This window comes from Lepisosteus oculatus, chromosome 10 (genome assembly GCF_040954835.1).
Source record: "Lepisosteus oculatus isolate fLepOcu1 chromosome 10, fLepOcu1.hap2, whole genome shotgun sequence".
NCBI lineage: Eukaryota > Metazoa > Chordata > Actinopteri > Semionotiformes > Lepisosteidae > Lepisosteus > Lepisosteus oculatus.
This window is the reverse complement of record NC_090705.1, coordinates 31,192,264-31,205,099: the sequence shown is the minus strand read 5'-3', so window position 1 is coordinate 31,205,099 and position 12,836 is coordinate 31,192,264. Positions and strand designations below refer to the sequence as shown.

Sequence of the window (12,836 nt, the reverse complement as noted above, 5' to 3'; positions counted from 1 at the left end):
GGATTCTCTCTTTTTTTAAAAGAAAATGGATAATTCCACAAAACTCAGTGCAGGGTAGAGAATAGAGCACAAAAAAGACACAGTTACACTCATGAGTGGGAGAGGAAAACATAAGGAAAGCAAAACACTAAAAAAATAAACCGTCTTCACTATAAGTAAAATGGTGTCAACAACGCTAAACATGTAAACAAAAAAAGAATAAAAATAATTCAAGGAGTTCTTTTTACAGCAAACTTACTTTTCAACAGGGCTATTACAGGTCCCATTCACATTATCGGATTGAACCCATGCTACATGAGCAAGGTGCTGACAGACCTTGATTTCTCAATAACTCCTGTATTCCTCTTGGGCAGGTTCATTGAGAGGACAGGAATGCAGGGTCTTCCTGTGGGCCAGACTGCCTTCCCCAGTTTCAAGATCTAGAAACCCAATGCCCTGGCTTTTCTCACTCTCTCTTCATTTTCTCACCCTCAAACCCTCCTGTTCTAGTTCGTTTTGCATTTCCTGAAATTTAATTATGCCCTCTCCCTCTTCATTCTTCACCATTTCAGATAAAAAAACAACAATTTATTGTATATCACAGGGGCCAATACAAACATCTGAAACTCTTTTCATAACATTTGAAGGGGGCAGTTGAATGCATCTATCTACTAAATCTGTTGTCAGCCCTTTCCCATGCTGCAAAAAATCAACAATCTTTGTCTTCACAGAGGAAAGTACTGTGAAAACAGTGGTAACTCACAGTGGGCTCAGCAGACTGCTGTCTCCAGCTCTGGCCCACTGCACGTTCAGTTTCTTAAGCCTACAAAGAAAGTATTGAGGAATGATGAGTGCTGCTCAGACACTGGAGTACATTTATTCAGGGTACTTCACTTTACAGAAATTTTGTTTTGAGCTTCTCTGGCTCTTATTAAAAAAAACATGATATTCTATTTCTTCTGCCCTTTTCGAAGAGCACAGACCCACTTTCATTTGTAGGTATAGGTTAAAGATGTAAAAATATATATAATGAAACACAGTGAAGCTGAAATGATAGGTTTAATATGTTAAATAATTTAAGATAATGCCTCCCATTTTATTCCTGGTTGATTTCTCACCATGATGAGCTTAAATCAATTATTTTCAGTCTTTTGGAGTTAATAATAAAAATGGCCTGTCAAACCACACAAAGAAGGAATGATTCCATTTAAAGTCAATGACAGAATATCTCAGAATAATCTGAAAGATAGACACAAAATGAAGGTCTGATGGTGCTCACAAATTCAAAAGCTGGTCAAAGACACTTGTTGGTGCAAGATTCTCTGTTCTTCTCTCACTAAATAATTCTGGAAAATTCCATTTCTTAAGCATGGAACCTGAGAATTCCATGCTGCTGTAAAATGAGTAATTCTCTTAACCAATTCATTAAAAGTCTATGCTTATAATTAATGTATTTTCTGTCAGTGTAGCACTATACATATCTTTGATTTTAAAGCTATTGAGCTTTTTTGGTATATTTTGTTCACTTACACGACAGACTTTTTATTTGAATGAATTAAAATGTTTCCATGCTCAAGCATAGACAAAATGAATCAAGTTAGAACTACAATCCTAGCTCACATGGGAGATTATCATTAATGTGGTACTAATTGATCCTTTCATCCCAGAGCAAACATCCAAACTTCCAAAAATGTAATACCGTACATGTTGTGGAGGAAATTTGTAGTAAGCTTTCAGTTTATGAAATTGTCTCTTTGCATCAGCACAAATAACATTTCTTTTCTTTGAAAGAGGTTGTAGGATGAACAGCCTTTTGTTAATCTTTTCAACAAAGTATCTGAATAGCGCTTTGAATAGCACTCCTTACCAAAATAAACACAGAAAATTAAAGAAGGCTGTTTATCATATGTAGTCTGGCAAAACCATGAAATTTGAGTATTTGAGTATTTAAGATTTGAAAAGCCTTCAGCTATCCATCACTAAAGCAAGTGACTGAAAGCTAAAACTCATGGCCATGATAATGCAACACACTAGATTCTGTATTGTGTTTCCTGAATTAAAACCAAATAAGTTTACTAAGGAAGCAACATTCATGGAGGGTAATGGAACACTATCAAAAACATACAACATAACATTTATAACACAGTGAGTTTCATGTATGAATTCGCAGTAGTCTTTATTGTTACCCAAGTGCAACACTTTGATGCAAAATGGCAGAGATGGGATTTGATTTTGGGAAGTTTTAGTTAGGCCAGTAACTGAATGGAGAGCAATATCATGTGAACACCACAAAAAAAGACGTTACAGCTACTGTACCTGTTTCGTTTTAGTTACGTAATGAGTTGCAGCTTTTGATTATGTTTTCAGTTGCAGCTTTATAGAAAAAAATAAAAAGCATAAATATATTGCCTGTAAACAGTACAAAGTACAAAAGGTACGGCCACTGTGATATACTGTATAATGAGATGGTTTCATGCTTTTGGCTGACCCTTATTTCTAAAATGTACTGTGTGCATCCACAGTGTATCATCCTTTTTGTCAAAGTTGCAACATTGCTTTATTGGGTGAAATGTTTATTGCTACATTCCGGGTTCTGTGATACTCTGAAACCTTTCCACTTGGCTCACCACGCATTATTATCGTAGCTGATAGTAAAACCATTTTATAGCAATGACGAAATATCTGGTTCATCAAGCTGTGTACCCAGCGGAAACAACTTTTGTATGGTGATGCTCAGAATATTCAGCAAATATTATTGCAATTTTATTTCTATTTGTAGGGAGAGTAAACTCTTTCCTTAAAACACACATTACACACACGTGATTCATTAAGGGCATTCAATTGTTTGTAACAGGGTTCCTTTTTGAAGATGATTGGAGTCAAGGTAATTTAGATATTGCAGTTGAAGATGGTGCACCATATACAGTAATTAGACTCCACTTAAATTATGCCCCAGTAAAATCAACACACCACAGATCTACGGAAGCTTATGAGCGCCACAGAGAAAGAAACATTTTTCGCTTTTACTATAAATGAGATTTAATGCATTTATAAATGAGTATTGCATTTAAACAAGAAACCCCATTGCGTTTATATGAGATAGCATTAGGTTTTGTGCACGATATTGCTTGCTATATTAATATCTTGCATTATACATGCAATAATATTGTCCCATGAAAGGTAGCACTGACTTTATCAACAGAATAATATCGTCAAACTCCTCTTTTTGCAAAAAAATAATCTAAAGGAGCACTTGTACTGTCTTTTTGTACGAATGAAGTAGAAGTCAGTGAACATGGCTGATGTTAATGCGTGTCATTTTTCGCCATTTCTGTGAAAAGTAATAATGCCACGGTTTTCCAAACGTATGTTATTCTTGACGTGAAACTGCAGAAACATGTACTGTACATAGAATTTTGTCTTCTCTTTAAACATTGAATGGAATACATTTACTATGACTTGACAGTAAGACTTATACCTACGGCTAACTTACTGTTATGGTTATTGTTGGCTGAAAAACAATTTTATTGCATATAAAATGAAAGATATTAATATAGTAGGCAGTATTGAATTGCAGTAGTAGTATTGTTAAAAAATTTACTATCACGTTTAAACACATTTAAACACGATACAATCTGGTATAAACATGAAAGTTTCTTGTTTAAATGCAATACTATCTCTTTTAAGCACAAAGAAAAACATTTCCCTGTGGCACTAATAAACTTCTGTACAGATCAGTGTTTCTGCAGGCTTCTAAGTGTTATGTACTACTTCTTTCTCTCCATGTGCAACCTTGTAATGTTATCAAATCAAAGTCCAAATGTAAGAAGTGTATCAACAATGTAATGTGCTTTCAGAAATAAAGGAACTAGGAATAATCCAGTACCAGTAACAGATAAGTCCATTTCAGAATCCCTAAAAAAGATGAGGTTTTTTTACTAATATTGAAGTGCTATACTCAGTTCAATAATATATTGCAGCGTTGTCAAGCAATCCAATTCAATGTGACTGATACCTTGATGGAGGAAGATTTTTTTTTGTTTAATCTTTTTTATGTCTTTTGGTTCTTTTTTATATACAGTGAAACACTGTAACAGCATTGTGTTTTCTTTACTGAATGGGATATAGAGGTAATATAAATATACAGGTGTAAAACCTTGAACATTTTTGTACTGAAAATGTATAAATTATTGACTCATTAATGTAAATGAAATGTTAGTGACTATCACTTAACCTTTTCTTGGTCTTCTTAACATTTGGCAACCACAAATAACAAACACCCAATTCATTCTATTTCCCTTTTAGAGAAGGCTACACAATAGAAATACAGTATATATTTAAGTTACATTCGCCATAACTAGGTTCTCATGAACAGATGCTTATTGTATTTTAAACTGTGACTGATTACTGGAAAAACTGCATAAATCAAAACGTCTGTGAGAACTTGTTCTTTCCAAATTTCAGAGCTAATTATGTGCATATGATCATTCTACCATATAACTTTCACGCTAAGCATATTAGTGAAACAAAAAGAATCTTTTTCACTGAGCAACAGTGTCTTAAGGATATGATGCAGGAGTCTGACTATCATGTTCAGTTTGCATTGCAGTTTTTAAAGAGTTTTTATATCTTCTTTGTTGCTCAAATCCTCTTATATGTCTGTTTATTGTGCACTATAAGGGTCCTGTTTTTTAAAATTGCAGAGTTAAGATTCTGATCCATTGAATGGATTTTTTTCAGAGCCTTTTGTTAGGATCAAAACCATAGCTACGGTTTCTCTGACTGGGATAAATATTGGATCATATTATATATGACGTTTTTAGACAGAAGTTCGGGACGAGGGGCAAATTCTATTTTCACCCATTTTGGCTCTCCTATGACAATGTCAATGTCCTCCAATTTTATTCATACCCCAATGAAAAGCACCAAAAAGTATCATGTAACAGAATGAATGAGCAATTTGGAATCATAGTAGCATTGCATAGAACAAAGTCATATTTGTTAGAAATAATACAAGGCTTAATTATATTCACACCTCTATGTATACCTTTTGAGTACACTCTCACAAAACCAAATCTAACTTTTTGCCCTTTGGCAGTGCAGTGGAAGACATCAATCTGGAAATATATAGAAGTCCCCCTAAATTTCCTTTTCCCCAGAGTATAAACAGGGTAAACCATGGAAGATGTTTAGCGGTAGCATGTAATCACCATTATTTAGGTCATAGAGATTCTAAAGAATGTAGGCAAATTGTCATTGACCTCCAGAAGTTGAGAGATGACTTTAAAAAATATATTAAAAGTCATATCTACCACTTTTCAGTGTATTGTCCATTAAAAATTAAGGTTATTGGTATAATGACAACCCCTCCATGAACGGGATGCAAGTGTATCTAGCCATTACAGGCAGTGAGATAAGTAATTTTGGGAGCAACTGTAAATCCAAAGGCAAACGTTGGGGATCTCCAACACAAACTGGCCAAACTGGACACGGTCTGACAAAATGCCATTTGACATTACTGCCAGAATGTGGCATCCATGTAAAGATGCAAAGAGCAAGCTTAAATCTGTCAAACTAAGTCGTAATGACGATTGGAACCACGTATTAGGGTCAGATTAAGGAAAACCTTTTTTTTTACCTTTTTTACATGTTATTTGGCATAAAAAGCCAAAGCTCATCTTGTGACAAGTCACTGCGAAATATGGTAGGGGATGCACTCTTTTTTGGGTTTTATAGCCCTCGTGTGGAAAGGGGGGTGGTAGTGAAATCAAACTCATGCCAGTACATTTTTGGCGATAGACTCAGTTCTGTCTGCCAAGAAGCGCAATTTGGTCGAAAATTAATATTGCAGCACGAGAAATATACAAAGCATACTGTACATCCGCATCGACAAAGAAATGGTTAAGGGTTAAATGTACACAAAATAAATGTTTCAGGTCTGGCCAACTCAATATCCGGACGTTCATGGTTAGAATGAAGAAGGCATTTAGAAAACGGAAACCACTTGGTCAGAAAGACTTCAAGTACAGTAAATCTGTCTAAATAAATGGTCAAAAATTCCCCCTCAGAAGTGCCAGAACCACATAGCACACTACTGAAGATATCTTGTCAGGGAGATCCATACAAGGGGAGGTTTTGCAAAATACTAACTATAGGGGTGTGAATAAATGTGATCCTCATGTTTTCTGCATCTAAATTAATAAGAAAATATGATTTTTAGCAGTGCAATCAAATGAAGATTACAGTATGACAGTACAGTGTATTTTTTTCAGCAGGATACAATATCCAATAATATCCAATTTGTAAACCTTTCTTTAACATAATGTTTGTGGTTCCTATTTTAGGAGTATGAATACATATGGAGGGCACTGTATAAGAAAAGCTTGTTAATAGATCAAACTTGAATTGTTATCACAATTTGGTTTGTTCTTGCTGATGACACTACTATTCTTTTTATTTGCTCCTTTGTTGCTGTTAGGCTTAACATTTTTCTTCAAAATAACACTCAAAGCATTAGCAGAACATTTCGTTGGAACACATTGTGATTTTATTTTTAGTTTTAAGAAGCACACATTTTAAAAAAGTTACCTCCGAAATGGGTTCATCATATTCTTTTTTTTTCAGTTATACTTCATGAACAATTTGCTTAGTCAACCGACCATCTTCCAGTTTAAATCAGCAAATTATAGCTGTCCTGTTTTCGTCTGTCCACATGCTCCTTCTTATTTTCCAAGATAGATCGAATGGATATATGTTTCCTTTTGTCTTCAAGGGAGGTAATGTGAGTACTACAATGAAAAGAACTTAGGAAAGTTAAATTTTTAAGGTGAAATGCATTTTCTCTTTATAGAACAAAGGGTGACGCTCTTTTGTGGCTTTGTGTTTATGCCTTTCAATGTAAACATTATCCTGAGAACTGCTTTTTCATTGTCTAATCTTTAAAGGGTAATAAATTAGGCACTAGACAGCCATACAAGCTGCTACTAGATGTGAATGAGAATGTGTCTGTAGAAAAGGCTGGCTTTCAATCAAAGTCTATTGAAAGAATAGTTGGATTTTCTAAAGAAGCATGTTGTGCCTATTAACCAACTTACAAAGGGGACCATTTTCTTGATTTATGTATGGTTGCTATAGAGATTCTACAGCTGAGACTGGCAGGAGAAGCTATGGCTGAACAGGAGCTGTATATTTTTAGTATCACTATAGGGGACAAATTTTAAGAAACTAATGGCAAATGAACTTAACCTAAATACCACGGTAATTCACAATTGTAACAAAGTACAATACTATATACTGCTTTCTCGGAAACAATACAAAAAGTTTTTTCTCTTTGGGTGTATATATAGGTATTTATGTAAATGATTCTGAGGTCTATGCCTTATTTGAAAATATACTATCAAATGAGCAATTATTGGACATTAAATGCGTCAATTACAATGCATGTTTTTTCAAGCATGGTACAAAAAAGCAATAGAACAGAGCAGATGAATGCTAAAACACAGATGCTGTGCAACAAACAGTGCTTATTTGTGCAGTGTTAGCACATTTCATAAAAGTCTTCACTAACATCTCTTTAGAAATATGGATCCCTCAGAGCTCTCTACAGGGAAGGGTAGAAGAGAAGCAATTTACCATCTGAAGCCAGCTTGTGGGCACTGTGAACTGCAGCTCATGCCATTCTCCTGTAACCCCCTGACTCTTCCTGACCTAGAGAGTGACATATCATTTTAGAGGTAATGTTTGCAATGGCAATAAAGGGAGAAATAAAATGACTACTTGCATTCTTATTTAGCAAGAAAAAAATTAAAGCAAAAACTGTACTATAAACTATATCTAAAAACTCAAGAAGAAAACATTTCATTACACAGGTACAGTAAATATGCTGCTGATATTTAATGAAGGATTAAGTTATCATTCCTCAAAAGCTTAGTGAAAAAGCACATTTTAAGCTTTAGGTATACAAATAGGATTTCCTTATAAAAATATACAATTATTTTAAACTATGTTAGAAAAGCTGAATTCAAACATAATCACTATGAAAAATAGTGGAGCTTAAGTAGAGCTAAAGTAGGACTAAGTGTTGCTTTATTTTAAGATGTGTTTAGCTTAATAAGCCATTTTCACAATGAAGAACAAGCATTTTGAGATGCTCTAGAAAAACTTTCCTATATTTTAAAAAATGAGACGGGGAATCTCTTGAACATTACTTAAACGTGCTTTAACATACTTTTAATAGGATGCTAACTGTGCTTTTTCCATCAACCAGAGGTGAAGATTAAGTGAGAAACCAATTAATGTTGTCAGGGTAACTATAAAGACAAAGCACTACAAACTGCAACGAAACCAGATGATTTGATGATTCCTTTAACTGGAAAGCTTGGCAGAGACACAGTTCACACAATCACACCTAATTAATAGATCTCACCTCTAATCTGTTACTGTTAGCCTAGGACTGATCATTTGTTTGGCTCAGAGTTCATACTGGCCTTCTCTTGCTAAATGTGTTTGTTACCGTAACCCCTCTATCTCTTTCAATTAAGCTCAGGTTAAGTGGTTTAACCACAGGAGAATAAGAAATAATGGAAAGAATAAATGTAATCTCTTTAATTTGCTAAATGGGTTATGAGGAGCCACTGAACAGAAGTTGCTTGTGATGGCCCTCAAGTGAACTATGTGTCATTTTGCCATAATAGACCTGAAGCTCTGTGTGAAATTTAAGCATTCTTAATTTAAAGCACATATTTTACTTTAGTCTGTGTTATATGCAAATATTATAATTAGCATACTTTTAATAAATTATGTATTGTACAGCATGCTATTGAATGTGATTCCATTATTGTTCATAGGAGTTCAGGGGAGCAAAGTTAAAAATGTGACAGGCACAAAGGATGATACTGTCCTGCTGCCCTAAGTAATTTAAAATCAGAAATAATTTGATTTGTTTTCTTCTATTGTTAGGTGGTACTTCTAAAAAGAATAGACATTGTGGGGCAGCCTTAGTGAGGAATGTTATTGTTAAAATAGGTGAGATTAATCCTGACAAATCTTTTAATAACAGAATTTTAAGAGTAAATAAACATCACTAAATGACCATTTTTTTCAAAATAATTTGTGATGAAATGCACACACATGCAGTCAGCATTGTACTAAACCACTGTCATCTGAGTTGTGCGAATTCAGAAAATTGTTTCTAAAATGCCTTTATAAATATGTACATATCGAAGGGCATCATTTCATAAGGAGGTGAGATAGCTGAATGTTTATGACAACGGTAGTGTTTACTTTGCCTCGTTTCCTTATTTTCCAGACTAAGTCTTAACCACACAGATGGGATCAATTAAAAGGAAATTCGGAACAGGCTTCCTCATTGCGTAAATTGATTATGAATTCTGTGTCTGACATGGTCTCAAAATCAATGAGTCATACTGTCAAAGAGTGTGTCTCATCAGGCAGCTATTAATTATGTACTGCTGAATGATTGTGCACTGGTGTACAGAGCCATCTGAAGCAACCAAAGCTGATGAATTCAAGCTCATTAGAATGTATGTCTCTTATTGAGACATTTACTTGCCTAGGGAAATGTTGTAGATAGTGAGTAAAATTCTGAGAGGAATAACCTCTGCATATTAATTTACTGTATTTCAGAGCACTGCACTTTTTGAGACCAGTCACGAGTTTGAAGCCTGCATGTTTTCTCTGGTTTATTGTAGATCCCCCTCACCCCTGCCACCTTGTTCCTAATTACCGTCTGCTTTGCTGATCAATGTTAAATGTAATCAGATTTTAAAAGTATTTCCATCCTGCTGAAGTTCACAGCTGTGAGATCTCTTTAACTGGGCTTGCTTTGTTTCTTTGGTGAAAGCTTGGCAAGTGCTTTTTGTCTGCCACAAAATGTAATTTTTTATCTGTAAGGTTTTGAGCAGGCTAAATGCTGGATGGCCCTGTTCTAATCCAGGATGAAGACATTTTAGTTTCATCTTATATCTCGTTCGTTTTACATTTGAAAAACAAGCTGATCTCAGAGCTTCCTGAGGCGCTGAACCAGTGAAGGTGCTTACCCTTGCACAGGTCTGTGATCTCGGGTTCAAGACTGGATCATGTGACTAACTGACTGAATGGGATTCCCCAAGTGGGCACGCATGATGTCTGAAAGAGTTGTCCACTGAGGGTAGGGTGGGATGTAGGTCTCTCCTGGCTCAAAGCATCACAGTAGTCCCTGAGGCTTCCCAGATGCTTAAAAGACATACAGGCGGTGCTAAACCCCCAGTATTGGTCTGTTTTGCCTAGGACTTGTTGAGAAATAAATGGCTTGAAGGTGAGCAGATTTAAGGACTTCAGTACATTAATTACAATAACATGGGGCTGAAATATAAGGACTTATAATTCTTGTGGCAAATGTATTTATGACTAGAAGGAAAACCACTCAGGTTTGGGGAGCGCATTAAGAACATACAGTAGCAATTGCAATGACTTGTGGACATGCATAATAATTTGTTCTAGTCCATCCATAACACTAGAGGAGGCGGAATTATCTTAGGACCTCTCATATCCCATACATTATTATTGAAGAATCAGCTATGCAGCTCTTATTCAGAAAATAAGTGCATGTTTTAAATGTACAAGTTGTAAACCCACATATTTCTTATTAATGTGTGGTTCACTCATGTGACTTCCAAGTACTTCACATGATAATTTTCAAAAGATGTACAGTACAGTGCCTAAAGAAAGTCTACACGCCCTTTCCAAAGTAACACATTTTGTGGCCCAACAGCCTGAAATCAAGACAGATTAAATCAGGATTTATTTACCTTTATCTACACATAAGATATGACTTAATGTGTTTTGATTTCAGGCTTTTAGGCCACAAAATGTGTTACTTCAGAAAGAGTGTGTAGACCTTCTGTAAGCACTGCATTTATGTTAGACCCAGCCTTAGACTGGTTAAAGGTACTGGATGCAAAGGCGTTTGAAGATTATTTTGAAAACAGAGAATTTAAATGTCTGAGAATTTAAAGCTCGTGTACACGATATGGAATGGGTCAAATGTCTCAGACATCAATCAACTGTCACGGTCGACATCCCCTCCTCCAGAAGGCGCTCGAATCCTCTCTAGATAGTCCTTTTAATTATTACTTCCTGGTGCGTCTAGTCAAGTCCCTTATTTAAGTTTTCTTCCCCTAGCCTTTGCGGCTCAGCTTTGGAAAATGGTTGTCTCATGACCCGCCTACCACCAGGCTTCACAAGGAAGTCTGAGGGTATAGGCCACCCTAACCTTCTGAGCCTGGGGCCTGGGATGAAGACCTGTATTCCTGGTTCTTGTTTTTTCGTGTGTCTGTTCCTGTTTTGTCTCCGGATGGACTTCCCAATAATGGACATATGGACTGTCTCCTGATTCTCCTGTGGACCTCCCTGGATATGTTACAATGGATACAGTACCTACCCTTCACTTCTGCACAGACTTCCCCATCATCACTGTGAGCACCAATAAACCTTGTGAGTCTTCCCTCAACTCTGTTCCCTATTCCTTTCTGGATTTGCTGTCGCACATAGGGTCTTAAAATACTCTTTCCATTGGAGCCTCACCCGGCAACCGTTACTGCAACAAGATGTAAATACAGTTAAAGCCCTACAATAGATTAATTTTGGAAAAACAACTGCTGAATGGAAAGTTGTCAAAATTACTGATACTGACATGTTCTTATGGATTTTCGTTCCAGTATTTTATTTTTGCAAGACCCTTTTAGTACATAATTCAATCTGGTTTTGCTGTGCAAACTATCACACAGTTAAGCATTTTCTTAATTATGTTGTTTTAATTTAGTATAACAGACCCTCAAAATGGACAATGAAATGAAGAAAATGTTTTTTAAAACAGCAGTTTTCCATTTTTTAACATGCTTTGTACCAATATGCAGGTACCATTGCATTTCAAAAGTTCAAAGGTAAGCCATAAGTATATGATATAATACATTTTAGTGCAACAAATGAGAATCAGTAATATTCAATCTATTTCAATGTGTTTCAACATATGACTCAACAACAATCAGCCCCACTAACACACACATATCTTATCCCTTTGAAATTCTAAGTTAGTAGTATTAGCTGAAAATCACTCATGAACAATACTATATATTGAAATGTGATAACTGTTACATGCTACAGTACTTGATTTAACTTTATACTTTTTAGGCGCTGGGTACCTTCAACTTATTAAAACACATTTGAACATGGAAATTGAAGGCACAATACCCTGTAAGAAAAGGCTCTCGGGTAAAATATCAGTCACATACATGTAAATAAATCCCACTAGGTTTGTTTGTATACCCTTACCCTTCACAGGGGATTCTGTGAACAGCTTCTCTTTTGCAGTTGTGCTTCCTTGCTTTTGATTGTGTTACTGGTGTCCCTAAGGGGGGTGAGGATCTATTGATGCCAATAGGATAGCCACAGCTAGTCAAGCAGTCTCAGGGGACTGTGATACAGCTTTCATTTCCAGTGAGTCTGTGCTTTCTTAGTTGTTTTCATCCAGTCTTCATTCAAGACAATTAACAAGCTAAGAGTTCTCAGTTTTTCACTTTCATGACTCTACGCACAGACCTATTATCTTTACAGTTGACAGCTATCACAGCCACAGATCTACAGATTTTGGCGTACGAGCCCTTGTTTTGGTAAATATATACTTCTTTTCCCTCGCTTTTTGTCATGGACGCTTCTGGTCCATCATACCCAGTTTACCTTGGCTAATGAAATATAATGACCTACAGATCATTGAAGGTTGTCGTGCATGCACTAGTCCAGCACACTTCTTTTTTCAACCAATGAATATCAGATGATAATTCTGATGATCTTATTACTGA

The 12,836-nt window shown here is 35.7% G+C and overlaps 1 protein-coding gene and 1 long non-coding RNA gene across 3 annotated transcripts in view; both read right to left on the bottom strand.

Annotated features, from left to right (window-relative positions):
* Positions 1-12,836, bottom strand: part of LOC102697701 (retinoic acid receptor beta) — a 246,308-nt gene that overhangs the window by 110,414 nt on the left and 123,058 nt on the right. The window lies entirely within an intron of this gene.
* LOC138241516 (uncharacterized) lies at positions 6,557-11,592 on the bottom strand. The gene is made up of 3 exons (XR_011190745.1): positions 11,420-11,592; positions 7,612-7,686; positions 6,557-6,767 (listed from the first exon to the last, which is right to left on the bottom strand). It is a non-coding gene; the product is annotated as an uncharacterized lncRNA (long non-coding RNA).